We start from the raw sequence: 13,330 nt of genomic DNA, 5'->3' as shown, positions 1-13,330 counted from the left end.
GAAGTTGCAACAAAAGACATGCAGGTGGTAGAGAGAAGAGAAGAAGCTTACAGCACCTGGTATTCCCAAGCAGTCTCCCATCCAAGTACTAAGGAGGCCCAACCCTGCTTGGCTTCCGAGATCAGACGAGGTTGGGCTTATTCAGGGTGGTGTGGCCGTAAGCAACAATATCGGTGACAAATGTGCATTATATAGGTACTGGAATCATACACTTCCTCTGTATAACCAGATAATTGCCGAAAAAGGCTGACTTATAGTGGGTTCATCTTCCTCCTTGATGTGATTATTCTCTGGAGCTGAAACTGAGACTCTCAGATCACCTCGTGTCTATCAACAAAGCAGCAGCAGCTGAAGATGACCAGCTTCTTCACGTGTCACAGGGTGATCAGACGTTGCAACAAAAGACATGCAGGTGGTAGAGAGAAGAGAAAAAGCTTACAGCACCTGGTATTCCCAAGCAGTCTCCCATCAAGTACTAAGCAGGCCTAAACCTGCTTGGCTTCCGAGATCAGATGAGGTCGGGCTTATTCAGGGTGGTTTGGCCGTAATCGACAATGTCTGTGACAAATGTGCATTATATAGGTACTGGAATCATACGGTTCCTCTATGCAACCAAATAATTGCCGAGAAAAGCTGACTTGTAGTGGGCACATCTTCTTCTCTGATGTGATTATTCTCTCCAGCTGAAACTGAGACTCTCAGATTACCTCATGTCTGCCAACAAAGCAGCAGCAGCTGAAGATGACCAACTTCCTCATGTGTCACAGGGTGATCAGACGTTGCAACAAAACACATGCAGGTGGTAGAGAGAAGAGAAACAGCTTACAGCACCTGGTATTCCCAAGCAGTCTCCCATTGAAGTACAAACCAGACCCAACCCTACTTGGCTTCCGAGATAAGACAAGGTGGGGCTTATTCAGGGTGGTGTGGCGGTAAGCGACAATATCTGTTACAAATGTGAATTATATAGGTACTGGAATCATACACTTGCTCTATGAAACCAGATAATTGCCGAGAAAGGCTGATGTGTAGTGGGCATATCATCTTCTCTGATGTGATCATTCTCTTCAGCTGAAACTGAGACTCTCAGATCACTTCGTGTCTGCCAACAAAGCAGCAGCTGCTGAAGATGACCAACTTCCTCATGTGTCACAGGGTGATCAGACGTTGCAACAAAAGACATGCAGGTTGTAGAGAGAAGAGAAAACGCTTACAGCACCTGGTATTCCCAAGCAGTCTCCCATTAAAGTACTAACCAGGCCCAACCCTCCTTGGCTTCCGAGATCAGACGAGGTCGGGCTTATTCAGGGTGGTGTGGCCGTAAGGAACAATTTCTGTGACAAATGTGCATTATATAGGTACTGGAATCATACACTTCCTCTATGTAACCAGATAATTGCAGAGAAAGGCTGACTTGTTATGGAAACATCTTCTTCCCTGATGTGATTATTCTCTGCAGCTGAAACTGAGACTCTCAGATCACTTCGTGTCTGCCAACAAAGCAGCAGCAGCTGAAGATGACCAACTTCCTCATGTGTCACAGGGTGATCAGACGTTGCAACAAAAGACATGCAGGTTGTAGAGAGAAGAGAAAACTCTTACAGAACCTGGTATTCCCAAGCAGTCTCCCATTAAAGTACTAACCAGGCCCAACCCTCCTTGGCTTCCGAGATCAGACGAGGTCGGGCTTATTCAGGGTGGTGTGGCCGTAAGGAACAATTTCTGTGACAAATGTGCATTATATAGGTACTGGAATCATACAATTCCTCTATGTAACCAGATAATTGCAGAGAAAGGCTGACTTGTTATGGGCACATCTTCTTCCCTGATGTGATTATTCTCTGCAGCTGAAACTGAGACTCTCAGATCACTTCGTGTCTGCCAACAAAGCAACAGCAGCTGAAGATGACCAACTTCGTCATGTGTCACAGGGTGATCAGACGTTGCAACAAAAGACATGCAGGTGGTCGAGAGAAGACAAAAAGCTTACAGCTCCTGGTATTCCCAAGCGGTCTCCCATTTAAGTACTAACCAGGCCCAACCCTCCTTGGCTTCCGAGATCAGACGAGGTCGGGCTTATTCAGGGTGGTGTGGCCGTAAGGAACAATTTCTGTGACAAATGTGCATTATATAGGTACTGGAATCATACAATTCCTCTATGTAACCAGATAATTGCAGAGAAAGGCTGACTTGTTATGGGCACATCTTCTTCCCTGATGTGATTATTCTCTGCAGCTGAAACTGAGACTCTCAGATCACTTCGTGTCTGCCAACAAAGCAGCAGCAGCTGAAGATGACCAACTTCGTCATGTGTCACAGGGTGATCAGACGTTGCAACAAAAGACATGCAGGTGGTCGAGAGAAGACAAAAAGCTTACAGCTCCTGGTATTCCCAAGCGGTCTCCCATTTAAGTACTAACCAGGCCCAACCCTCCTTGGCTTCCGAGATCAGACGAGGTCGGGCATGTTCAGGGTGGTGTGGCCGTAAGCAACAATGTCTCTGACAAATGTGCATTATATAGGTACTGGAATCATACGGTTCCTCTATGCAACCAGATAATTGCCGAGAAAGGCTGATGTGTAGCGGGCAAATCATCTTCTCTGATGTGATCATTCTCTGCAACTTAAACTGAGACTCTCAGATCACTTCGTGTCAGCCAACAAAGCAGCAGCAGCTGAAGATGACCAACTTCCTCATGTGTCACAGGGTGATCAGACGTTGCAACAAAAGACATGCAGGTGGTAGAGAGAAGAGAAGAAGCTTACAGCACCTGGTATTCCCAAGCAGTCTCCCATCCAAGTACTAAGGAGGCTCAACCCTGCTTGGCTTCCGAGATCAGACATGTTCAGGGTGGTGTGGCCGTAAGCAACAATGTGTCTGACAAATGTGCATTATATAAGTACAGGAATCATACGGTTCCTCTATGTAACCAGATAATTGCTGAGAAAGGCTGATCTGTAGTGGGCACATCTTCTTCCCTGAAGTGATTGTTCTCTTTAGCTGAAACTGAGACTCTCAGATCACTTCGTGTCTTCCAACAAAGCAGCAGCAGCTGAAGATGGCCAACTTCCTCATGTGTCACAGGGTGATCAGACGTTGCAACAAAAGACATGCAGGTGGTAGAGAGAAGAGAAAAAGCTTAAGGCACCTGGTATTCCCAAGCGGTATCCCATTCAAGTACTAACCAGGCCCAACCCTGCTTGGCTTCCGAGATCAGACGAGGTTGGGCTTATTCAGGGTGGTGTGGCCGTAAGCAACAATATCGGTGACAAATGTGCATTATATAGGTACTGGAATCATACACTTCCTCTGTATAACCAGATAATTGCCGAAAAAGGCTGACTTGTAGTGGATTCATCTTCCTCCTTGATGTGATTATTCTCTGGAGCTGAAACTGAGACTCTCAGATCACCTCGTGTCTATCAACAAAGCAGCAGCAGCTGAAGATGACCAACTTCCTCATGTGTCACAGGGTGATCAGACGTTGCAAAAAAACACATGCAGGTGGTAGAGAGAAGAGAAACAGCTTACAGCACCTGGTATTCCCAAGCAGTCTCCCATTGAAGTACAAACCAGACCCAACCCTGCTTGGCTTCCGAGATAAGACAAGGTGGGGCTTATTCAGGGTGGTGTGGCGGTAAGCGACAATATCTGTTACAAATGTGAATTATATAGGTACTGGAATCATACACTTGCTCTATGAAACCAGATAATTGCCGAGAAAGGCTGATGTGTAGTGGGCATATCATCTTCTCTGATGTGATCATTCTCTTCAGCTGAAACTGAGACTCTCAGATCACTTCGTGTCTGCCAACAAAGCAGCAGCTGCTGAAGATGACCAACTTCCTCATGTGTCACAGGGTGATCAGACGTTGCAACAAAAGACATGCAGGTTGTAGAGAGAAGAGAAAACGCTTACAGCACCTGGTATTCCCAAGCAGTCTCCCATTCAAGTACTAACCAGGACCAACCCTGCTTGGCTTCTGAGATCAGACGAGGTCGGGCATGTTCAGGGTGGTGTGGCCGTAAGCAGCAATGTATCTGACAAATGTGCATTATATAGGCACTGGAATCATACGGTTCCTCTATGCAACCAGATAATTGCCGAGAAAGGCTGATGTGTAGCGGGTGTATCATCTTCTCTGATGTGATCATTCTCTTCAGCTGAAACTGAGACTCTCAGATCACTTCGTGTCTGCCAACAAAGCAGCAGCTGCTGAAGATGACCAACTTCCTCATGTGTCACAGGGTGATCAGACGTTGCAACAAAAGACATGCAGGTTGTAGAGAGAAGAGAAAACGCTTACAGCACCTGGTATTCCCAAGCAGTCTCCCATTAAAGTACTAACCAGGCCCAACCCTCCTTGGCTTCCGAGATCAGACGAGGTCGGGCTTATTCAGGGTGGTGTGGCCATAAGGAACAATTTCTGTGACAAATGTGCATTATATAGGTACTGGAATCATACACTTCCTCTATGTAACCAGATAATTGCAGAGAAAGGCTGACTTGTTATGGAAACATCTTCTTCCCTGATGTGATTATTCTCTGCAGCTGAAACTGAGACTCTCAGATCACTTCGTGTCTGCCAACAAAGCAGCAGCAGCTGAAGATGACCAACTTCCTCATGTGTCACAGGGTGATCAGACGTTGCAACAAAAGACATGCAGGTGGTCGAGAGAAGACAAAAAGCTTACAGCTCCTGGTATTCCCAAGCGGTCTCCCATTTAAGTACTAACCAGGCCCAACCCTCCTTGGCTTCCGAGATCAGACGAGGTCGGGCATGTTCAGGGTGGTGTGGCCGTAAGCAACAATGTCTCTGACAAATGTGCATTATATAGGTACTGGAATCATACGGTTCCTCTATGCAACCAGATAATTGCCGAGAAAGGCTGATGTGTAGCGGGCAAATCATCTTCTCTGATGTGATCATTCTCTGCAACTTAAACTGAGACTCTCAGATCACTTCGTGTCAGCCAACAAAGCAGCAGCAGCTGAAGATGACCAACTTCCTCATGTGTCACAGGGTGATCAGACGTTGCAACAAAAGACATGCAGGTGGTAGAGAGAAGAGAAGAAGCTTACAGCACCTGGTATTCCCAAGCAGTCTCCCATCCAAGTACTAAGGAGGTTCAACCCTGCTTGGCTTCCGAGATCAGACGAGGTCGGGCATGTTCAGGGTGGTGTGGCCGTAAGCAACAATGTGTCTGACAAATGTGCATTATATAAGTACAGGAATCATACGGTTCCTCTATGTAACCAGATAATTGCTGAGAAAGGCTGATCTGTAGTGGGCACATCTTCTTCCCTGAAGTGATTATTCTCTTTAGCTGAAACTGAGACTCTCAGATCACTTCGTGTCTTCCAACAAAGCAGCAGCAGCTGAAGATGGCCAACTTCCTCATGTGTCACAGGGTGATCAGACGTTGCAACAAAAGACATGCAGGTGGTAGAGAGAAGAGAAAAAGCTTACAGCACCTGGTATTCCCAAGCGGTCTCCCATTCAAGTACTAACCAGGCCCAACCCTGCTTGGCTTCCGAGATCAGACGAGGTTGGGCTTATTCAGGGTGGTGTGGCCGTAAGCAACAATATCGGTGACAAATGTGCATTATATAGGTACTGGAATCATACACTTCCTCTGTATAACCAGATAATTGCCGAAAAAGGCTGACTTGTAGTGGATTCATCTTCCTCCTTGATGTGATTATTCTCTGGAGCTGAAACTGAGACTCTCAGATCACCTCGTGTCTATCAACAAAGCAGTAGCAGCTGAAGATGACCAACTTCTTCACGTGTCACAGGGTGATCAGACGTTGCAACAAAAGACATGCAGGTGGTAGAGAGAAGAGAAAAAGCTTACAGCACCTGGTATTCCCAAGCTGAATCCTATCCAAGTACTAACCAGGTACAACCCTGCTTGGCGTCCGAGATCAGACGAGGTCGGGCTTATTCAGGGTGGTGTGGCCGTAAGCAACAATGTCTCTGACAAATGTGCATTATATAGGTACTGGAATCATACGGTTCCTCTATGCAACCAGATAATTGCCGAGAAAGGCTGATGTGTAGCGGACAAATCATCTTCTCTGATGTGATCATTCTCTGCAACTGAAACTGAGACTCTCAGATCACCTCGTGTCTATCAACAAAGCAGCAGCAGCTGAAGATGACCAACTTCTTCACGTGTCACAGGGTGATCAGACGTTGCAACAAAAGACATGCAGGTGGTAGAGAGAAGAGAAAAAGCTTACAGCACCTGGTATTCCCAAGCTGTCTCCTATCCAAGTACTAACCAGGTACAACCCTGCTTGGCGTCCGAGATCAGACGAGGTCGGGCTTATTCAGGGTGGTGTGGCCGTAAGCAACAATGTCTCTGACAAATGTGCATTATATAGGTACTGGAATCATACGGTTCCTCTATGCAACCAGATAATTGCCGAGAAAGGCTGATGTGTAGCGGGCGAATCATCTTCTTCCCTGACGTGATAATTTTCTCCAGCTGAACATGAGACTCTCAGATCACTTCGTGTCTGCCAACAAAGCAGCAGAAGCTGAAGATGACCAACTTCCTCATGTGTCACAGGGTGATCAGACGTTGCAACAAAAGACATGCAGGTGGTAGAGAGAAGAGAAAAAGCTTAAGGTACCTGGTATTCCCAAGCGGTCTCCCATTCAAGTACTAACCAGGCCCAACCGTGCTTGGCTTCCGAGATCAGACGAGGTCGGGCTTATTCAGGGTGGTGTGGCCGTAAGCAACAATATCGGTGACAAATGTGCATTATATAGGTACTGGAATCATACACTTCCTCTGTATAACCAGATAATTGCCGAAAAAGGCTGACTTGTAGTGGGTTCATCTTCCTCCTTGATGTGATTATTCTCTGGAGCTGAAACTGAGACTCTCAGATCACTTCATGTCTGCCAACAAAGCAGCAGCAGCAGCTGAAGATGACTAACTTCTTCACGTGTCACAGGGTGATCAGACGTTGCAACAAAAGACATGCAGGTGGTAGAGAGAAGAGAAAAAGCGTACAGCACCTGGTATTCCCAAGCTGTCTCCCATCCAAGTACTAACCAGGTACAACCCTGCTTGGCGTCCGAGATCAGACGAGGTCGGGCTTATTCAGGGTGGTGTGGCCGTAAGCAACAATGTCTCTGACAAATGTGCATTATATAGGTAATGGAATCATACGGTTCCTCTATGCAACCAGATAATTGCCGAGAAAGGCTGATGTGTAGCGGGCAAATCATCTTCTCTGATGTGATCATTATCTGCAACTGAAACTGAGACTCTCAGATCACTTCGTGTCAGCCAACAAAGCAGCAGCAGCTGAAGATGACCAACTTCTTCACGTGTCACAGGGTGATCAGACGTTGCAACAAAAGACATGCAGGTGGTAGAGAGAAGAGATAAAGCTTACAGCACCTGGTATTCCCAAGCTGTCTCCCATCCAAGTACTAACCAGGTACAACCCTGCTTGGCGTCCGAGATCAGACGAGGTCGGGCTTATTCAGGGTGGTGTGGCCGTAAGCAACAATGTCTCTGACAAATGTGCATTATATAGGTACTGGAATCATACGGTTCCTCTATGCAACCAGATAATTGCCGAGAAAGGCTGATGTGTAGCGGACAAATCATCTTCTCTGATGTGATCATTCTCTGCAACTGAAACTGAGACTCTCAGATCACCTCGTGTCTATCAACAAAGCAGCAGCAGCTGAAGATGACCAACTTCTTCACGTGTCACAGGGTGATCAGACGTTGCAACAAAAGACATGCAGGTGGTAGAGAGAAGAGAAAAAGCTTACAGCACCTGGTATTCCCAAGCTGTCTCCTATCCAAGTACTAACCAGGTACAACCCTGCTTGGCGTCCGAGATCAGACGAGGTCGGGCTTATTCAGGGTGGTGTGGCCGTAAGCAACAATGTCTCTGACAAATGTGCATTATATAGGTACTGGAATCATACGGTTCCTCTATGCAACCAGATAATTGCCGAGAAAGGCTGATGTGTAGCGGGCAAATCATCTTCTTCCCTGACGTGATAATTTTCTCCAGCTGAACATGAGACTCTCAGATCACTTCGTGTCTGCCAACAAAGCAGCAGAAGCTGAAGATGACCAACTTCCTCATGTGTCACAGGGTGATCAGACGTTGCAACAAAAGACATGCAGGTGGTAGAGAGAAGAGAAAAAGCTTAAGGTACCTGGTATTCCCAAGCGGTCTCCCATTCAAGTACTAACCAGGCCCAACCGTGCTTGGCTTCCGAGATCAGACGAGGTCGGGCTTATTCAGGGTGGTGTGGCCGTAAGCAACAATATCGGTGACAAATGTGCATTATATAGGTACTGGAATCATACACTTCCTCTGTATAACCAGATAATTGCCGAAAAAGGCTGACTTGTTGTGGGTTCATCTTCCTCCTTGATGTGATTATTCTCTGGAGCTGAAACTGAGACTCTCAGATCACTTCATGTCTGCCAACAAAGCAGCAGCAGCAGCTGAAGATGACCAACTTCCTCATGTGTCACAGGGTGATCAGACGTTGCAACAAAAGACATGCAGGTGGTAGAGAGAAGAGAAAAAGCTTACAGCACCTGGTATTCCCAAGCTGACTCCTATCCAAGTACTAACCAGGTACAACCCTGCTTGGCGTCCGAGATCAGACGAGGTCGGGCTTATTCAGGGTGGTGTGGCCGTAAGCAACAATGTCTCTGACAAATGTGCATTATATAGGTACTGGAATCATACGGTTCCTCTATGCAACCAGATAATTGCCGAGAAAGGCTGATGTGTAGCGGACAAATCATCTTCTCTGATGTGATCATTCTCTGCAACTGAAACTGAGACTCTCAGATCACCTCGTGTCTATCAACAAAGCAGCAGCAGCTGAAGATGACCAACTTCTTCACGTGTCACAGGGTGATCAGACGTTGCAACAAAAGACATGCAGGTGGTAGAGAGAAGAGAAAAAGCTTACAGCACCTGGTATTCCCAAGCTGTCTCCTATCCAAGTACTAACCAGGTACAACCCTGCTTGGCTTCCGAGATCAGACGAGGTCGGGCTTATTCAGGGTGGTGTGGCCGTAAGCAACAATGTCTCTGACAAATGTGCATTATATAGGTACTGGAATCATACGGTTCCTCTATGCAACCAGATAATTGCCGAGAAAGGCTGATGTGTAGCGGGCAAATCATCTTCTTCCCTGACGTGATAATTTTCTCCAGCTGAACATGAGACTCTCAGATCACTTCGTGTCTGCCAACAAAGCAGCAGAAGCTGAAGATGACCAACTTCCTCATGTGTCACAGGGTGATCAGACGTTGCAACAAAAGACATGCAGGTGGTAGAGAGAAGAGAAAAAGCTTAAGGTACCTGGTATTCCCAAGCGGTCTCCCATTCAAGTACTAACCAGGCCCAACCGTGCTTGGCTTCCGAGTTCAGACGAGGTCGGGCTTATTCAGGGTGGTGTGGCCGTAAGCAACAATATCGGTGACAAATGTGCATTATATAGGTACTGGAATCATACACTTCCTCTGTATAACCAGATAATTGCCGAAAAAGGCTGACTTGTAGTGGGTTCATCTTCCTCCTTGATGTGATTATTCTCTGGAGCTGAAACTGAGACTCTCAGATCACCTCGTGTCTATCAACAAAGCAGCAGCAGCTGAAGATGACTAACTTCTTCACGTGTCACAGGGTGATCAGACGTTGCAACAAAAGACATGCAGGTGGTAGAGAGAAGAGAAAAAGCGTACAGCACCTGGTATTCCCAAGCTGTCTCCCATCCAAGTACTAACCAGGTACAACCCTGCTTGGCGTCCGAGATCAGACGAGGTCGGGCTTATTCAGGGTGGTGTGGCCGTAAGCAACAATGTCTCTGACAAATGTGCATTATATAGGTAATGGAATCATACGGTTCCTCTATGCAACCAGATAATTGCCGAGAAAGGCTGATGTGTAGCGGGCAAATCATCTTCTCTGATGTGATCATTATCTGCAACTGAAACTGAGACTCTCAGATCACTTCGTGTCAGCCAACAAAGCAGCAGCAGCTGAAGATGACCAACTTCTTCACGTGTCACAGGGTGATCAGACGTTGCAACAAAAGACATGCAGGTGGTAGAGAGAAGAGATAAAGCTTACAGCACCTGGTATTCCCAAGCTGTCTCCCATCCAAGTACTAACCAGGTACAACCCTGCTTGGCGTCCGAGATCAGACGAGGTCGGGCTTATTCAGGGTGGTGTGGCCGTAAGCAACAATGTCTCTGACAAATGTGCATTATATAGGTACTGGAATCATACGGTTCCTCTATGCAACCAGATAATTGCCGAGAAAGGCTGATGTGTAGCGGGCAAATCATCTTCTCTGATGTGATCATTATCTGCAACTGAAACTGAGACTCTCAGATCACTTCGTGTCAGCCAACAAAGCAGCAGCAGCTGAAGATGACCAACTTCCTCATGTGTCACAGGGTGATCAGAAGTTGCAACAAAAGACATGCAGGTGGTAGAGAGAAGAGAAGAAGCTTACAGCACCTGGTATTCCCAAGCAGTCTCCCATCCAAGTACTAAGGAGGCCCAACCCTGCTTGGCTTCCGAGATCAGACGAGGTCGGGCTTATTCAGGGTGGTGTGGCCGTAAGCAACAATATCGGTGACAAATGTGCATTATATAGGTACTGGAATCATACACTTCCTCTGTATAACCAGATAATTGCCGAAAAAGGCTGACTTATAGTGGGTTCATCTTCCTCCTTGATGTGATTATTCTCTGGAGCTGAAACTGAGACTCTCAGATCACCTCGTGTCTATCAACAAAGCAGCAGCAGCTGAAGATGACCAGCTTCTTCACGTGTCACAGGGTGATCAGACGTTGCAACAAAAGACATGTAGGTGGTAGAGAGAAGAGAAAAAGCTTACAGCACCTGGTATTCCCAAGCAGTCTCCCATCAAGTACTAAGCAGGCCTAAACCTGCTTGGCTTCCGAGATCAGACGAGGTCGGGCTTATTCAGGGTGGTTTGGCCGTAAGCGACAATGTCTGTGACAAATGTGCATTATATAGGTACTGGAATCATACGGTTCCTCTATGCAACCAAATAATTGCAGAGAAAAGCTGACTTATAGTGGGTTCATCTTCCTCCTTGATGTGATTATTCTCTGGAGCTGAAACTGAGACTCTCAGATCACCTCGTGTCTATCAACAAAGCAGCAGGAGCTGAAGATGACCAACTTCCTCATGTGTCACAGGGTGATCAGACTTTGCAACAAAAGACATGCAGGTGGTCGAGAGAAGACAAAAAGCTTACAGCACCTGGTAATCCCAAGCAGTCTCCCATCTAAGTACTAACCAGGCCCAACCCTACTTGGCTTCCGAGATAAGACAAGGTGGGGCTTATTCAGGGTGGTGTGGCGGTAAGCAAATATATTTGTTACAAATGTGAATTATATAGGTACTGGAATCATACACTTCCTCTATGAAACCAGATAATTGCCGAGAAAGGCTGATGTGTAGTGGGCATATCATCTTCTCTGATGTGATCATTCTCTTCAGCTGAAACTGAGACTCTTAGATCACTTCGTGTCTGCCAACAAAGCAGCAGCAGCTGAAGATGACCAACTTCCTCATGTGTCACAGGGTGATCAGGCGTTGCAACAAAACACATGCAGGTGGTAGAGAGAAGAGAAACAGCTTACAGCACCTGGTTTTCCCAAGCAGTCTCCCATTGAAGTACAAACCAGACCCAACCCTGCTTGGCTTCCGAGATAAGACAAGGTGGGGCTTATTCAGGGTGGTGTGGCGGTAAGCGACAATATCTGTTACAAATGTGAATTATATAGGTACTGGAATCATACACTTGCTCTATGAAACCAGATAATTGCCGAGAAAGGCTGATGTGTAGTGGGCATATCATCTTCTCTGATGTGATCATTCTGTTCAGCTGAAACTGAGACTCTTAGATCACTTCGTGTCTGCCAACAAAGCAGCAGCTGCTGAAGATGACCAACTTCCTCATGTGTCACAGGGTGATCAGACGTTGCAACAAAAGACATGCAGGTTGTAGAGAGAAGAGAAAACGCTTACAGCACCTGGTATTCCCAAGCAGTCTCCCATTAAAGTACTAACCAGGCCCAACCCTCCTTGGCTTCCAAGATCAGACGAGGTCGGGCTTATTCAGGGTGGTGTGGCCGTAAGGAACAATTTCTGTGACAAATGTGCATTATATAGGTACTGGAATCATACACTTCCTCTATGTAACCAGATAATTGCAGAGAAAGGCTGACTTGTTATGGAAACATCTTCTTCCCTGATGTGATTATTCTCTGCAGCTGAAACTGAGACTCTCAGATCACTTCGTGTCTGCCAACAAAGCAGCAGCAGCTGAAGATGACCAACTTCCTCATGTGTCACAGGGTGATCAGACGTTGCAACAAAAGACATGCAGGTTGTAGAGAGAAGAGAAAACGCTTACAGAACCTGGTATTCCCAAGCAGTCTCCCATTAAAGTACTAACCAGGCCCAACCCTCCTTGGCTTCCGAGATCAGACGAGGTCGGGCATGTTCAGGGTGGTGTGGCCGTAAGGAACAATTTCTGTGACAAATGTGCATTATATAGGTACTGGAATCATACAATTCCTCTATGTAACCAGATAATTGCAGAGAAAGGCTGACTTGTTATGGGCACATCTTCTTCCCTGATGTGATTATTCTCTGCAGCTGAAACTGAGACTCTCAGATCACTTCGTGTCTGCCAACAAAGCAGCAGCAGCTGAAGATGACCAACTTCGTCATGTGTCACAGGGTGATCAGACGTTGCAACAAAAGACATGCAGGTGGTCGAGAGAAGACAAAAAGCTTACAGCTCCTGGTATTCCCAAGCGGTCTCCCATTTAAGTACTAACCAGGCCCAACCCTCCTTGGCTTCCGAGATCAGACGAGGTCGGGCATGTTCAGGGTGGTGTGGCCGTAAGCAACAATGTCTCTGACAAATGTGCATTATATAGGTACAGGAATCATACGGTTCCTCTATGCAACCAGATAATTGCCGAGAAAGGCTGATGTGTAGCGGGCAAATCATCTTCTCTGATGTGATCATTCTCTGCAACTTAAACTGAGACTCTCAGATCACTTCGTGTCAGCCAACAAAGCAGCAGCAGCTGAAGATGACCAACTTCCTCATGTGTCACAGGGTGATCAGACGTTGCAACAAAAGACATGCAGGTGGTAGAGAGAAGAGAAAAAGCTTACAGCACCTGGTATTCCCAAGCAGTCTCCCATCCAAGTACTAAGGAGGCTCAACCCTGCTTGGCTTACGAGATCAGGCATGTTCAG

General features: G+C 46.6%; 1 non-coding gene and 28 pseudogenes across 1 annotated transcript; all 29 read right to left on the bottom strand.

Moving 5' to 3' along the window:
- Positions 1–44: 44 nt before the first annotated feature.
- Positions 45–163, bottom strand: LOC140291677 (5S ribosomal RNA; annotated as a pseudogene).
- Positions 164–432: 269 nt separating this feature from the next.
- On the bottom strand, positions 433–550 carry LOC140295728 (5S ribosomal RNA; annotated as a pseudogene).
- Positions 551–1,207: 657 nt separating this feature from the next.
- Positions 1,208–1,326, bottom strand: LOC140288504 (5S ribosomal RNA; annotated as a pseudogene).
- A 269-nt stretch (positions 1,327–1,595) lies between these two features.
- LOC140293216 (5S ribosomal RNA) lies at positions 1,596–1,714 on the bottom strand (annotated as a pseudogene).
- Positions 1,715–1,983: 269 nt separating this feature from the next.
- LOC140281461 (5S ribosomal RNA) lies at positions 1,984–2,102 on the bottom strand (annotated as a pseudogene).
- Positions 2,103–2,371: 269 nt separating this feature from the next.
- On the bottom strand, positions 2,372–2,490 carry LOC140300620 (5S ribosomal RNA; annotated as a pseudogene).
- A 647-nt stretch (positions 2,491–3,137) lies between these two features.
- LOC140273081 (5S ribosomal RNA) lies at positions 3,138–3,256 on the bottom strand (annotated as a pseudogene).
- A 657-nt stretch (positions 3,257–3,913) lies between these two features.
- Positions 3,914–4,032, bottom strand: LOC140317724 (5S ribosomal RNA; annotated as a pseudogene).
- Positions 4,033–4,301: 269 nt separating this feature from the next.
- Positions 4,302–4,420, bottom strand: LOC140290927 (5S ribosomal RNA; annotated as a pseudogene).
- Positions 4,421–4,689: 269 nt separating this feature from the next.
- Positions 4,690–4,808, bottom strand: LOC140300619 (5S ribosomal RNA; annotated as a pseudogene).
- Positions 4,809–5,077: 269 nt separating this feature from the next.
- On the bottom strand, positions 5,078–5,196 carry LOC140291714 (5S ribosomal RNA; annotated as a pseudogene).
- Positions 5,197–5,465: 269 nt separating this feature from the next.
- LOC140299094 (5S ribosomal RNA) lies at positions 5,466–5,584 on the bottom strand. Its single transcript, XR_011914676.1, has one exon. It is a non-coding gene; the product is annotated as a 5S ribosomal RNA (ribosomal RNA).
- A 269-nt stretch (positions 5,585–5,853) lies between these two features.
- On the bottom strand, positions 5,854–5,972 carry LOC140294321 (5S ribosomal RNA; annotated as a pseudogene).
- A 269-nt stretch (positions 5,973–6,241) lies between these two features.
- LOC140289986 (5S ribosomal RNA) lies at positions 6,242–6,360 on the bottom strand (annotated as a pseudogene).
- A 272-nt stretch (positions 6,361–6,632) lies between these two features.
- Positions 6,633–6,751, bottom strand: LOC140265908 (5S ribosomal RNA; annotated as a pseudogene).
- Positions 6,752–7,023: 272 nt separating this feature from the next.
- On the bottom strand, positions 7,024–7,142 carry LOC140293825 (5S ribosomal RNA; annotated as a pseudogene).
- A 269-nt stretch (positions 7,143–7,411) lies between these two features.
- Positions 7,412–7,530, bottom strand: LOC140290463 (5S ribosomal RNA; annotated as a pseudogene).
- A 269-nt stretch (positions 7,531–7,799) lies between these two features.
- Positions 7,800–7,918, bottom strand: LOC140289985 (5S ribosomal RNA; annotated as a pseudogene).
- Positions 7,919–8,190: 272 nt separating this feature from the next.
- Positions 8,191–8,309, bottom strand: LOC140265897 (5S ribosomal RNA; annotated as a pseudogene).
- Positions 8,310–8,581: 272 nt separating this feature from the next.
- LOC140292180 (5S ribosomal RNA) lies at positions 8,582–8,700 on the bottom strand (annotated as a pseudogene).
- Positions 8,701–8,969: 269 nt separating this feature from the next.
- LOC140277535 (5S ribosomal RNA) lies at positions 8,970–9,088 on the bottom strand (annotated as a pseudogene).
- Positions 9,089–9,360: 272 nt separating this feature from the next.
- Positions 9,361–9,479, bottom strand: LOC140311067 (5S ribosomal RNA; annotated as a pseudogene).
- Positions 9,480–9,748: 269 nt separating this feature from the next.
- LOC140293824 (5S ribosomal RNA) lies at positions 9,749–9,867 on the bottom strand (annotated as a pseudogene).
- Positions 9,868–10,136: 269 nt separating this feature from the next.
- On the bottom strand, positions 10,137–10,255 carry LOC140290462 (5S ribosomal RNA; annotated as a pseudogene).
- Positions 10,256–10,524: 269 nt separating this feature from the next.
- Positions 10,525–10,643, bottom strand: LOC140271412 (5S ribosomal RNA; annotated as a pseudogene).
- A 269-nt stretch (positions 10,644–10,912) lies between these two features.
- LOC140294419 (5S ribosomal RNA) lies at positions 10,913–11,030 on the bottom strand (annotated as a pseudogene).
- Positions 11,031–12,075: 1,045 nt separating this feature from the next.
- Positions 12,076–12,194, bottom strand: LOC140292282 (5S ribosomal RNA; annotated as a pseudogene).
- A 269-nt stretch (positions 12,195–12,463) lies between these two features.
- On the bottom strand, positions 12,464–12,582 carry LOC140291778 (5S ribosomal RNA; annotated as a pseudogene).
- A 269-nt stretch (positions 12,583–12,851) lies between these two features.
- Positions 12,852–12,970, bottom strand: LOC140300618 (5S ribosomal RNA; annotated as a pseudogene).
- Between the last annotated feature and the right edge of the window lie 360 nt (positions 12,971–13,330).

Source organism: Leuresthes tenuis, unplaced genomic scaffold (genome assembly GCF_036924035.1).
Source record: "Leuresthes tenuis unplaced genomic scaffold, fLeuTen1.0.hap1 SCAF_1, whole genome shotgun sequence".
NCBI classification, from domain to species: Eukaryota; Metazoa; Chordata; class Actinopteri; order Atheriniformes; family Atherinopsidae; genus Leuresthes; species Leuresthes tenuis.
Note: the sequence above shows the minus strand (reverse complement) of the source record. Positions and strands in the feature narration are given on the sequence as shown.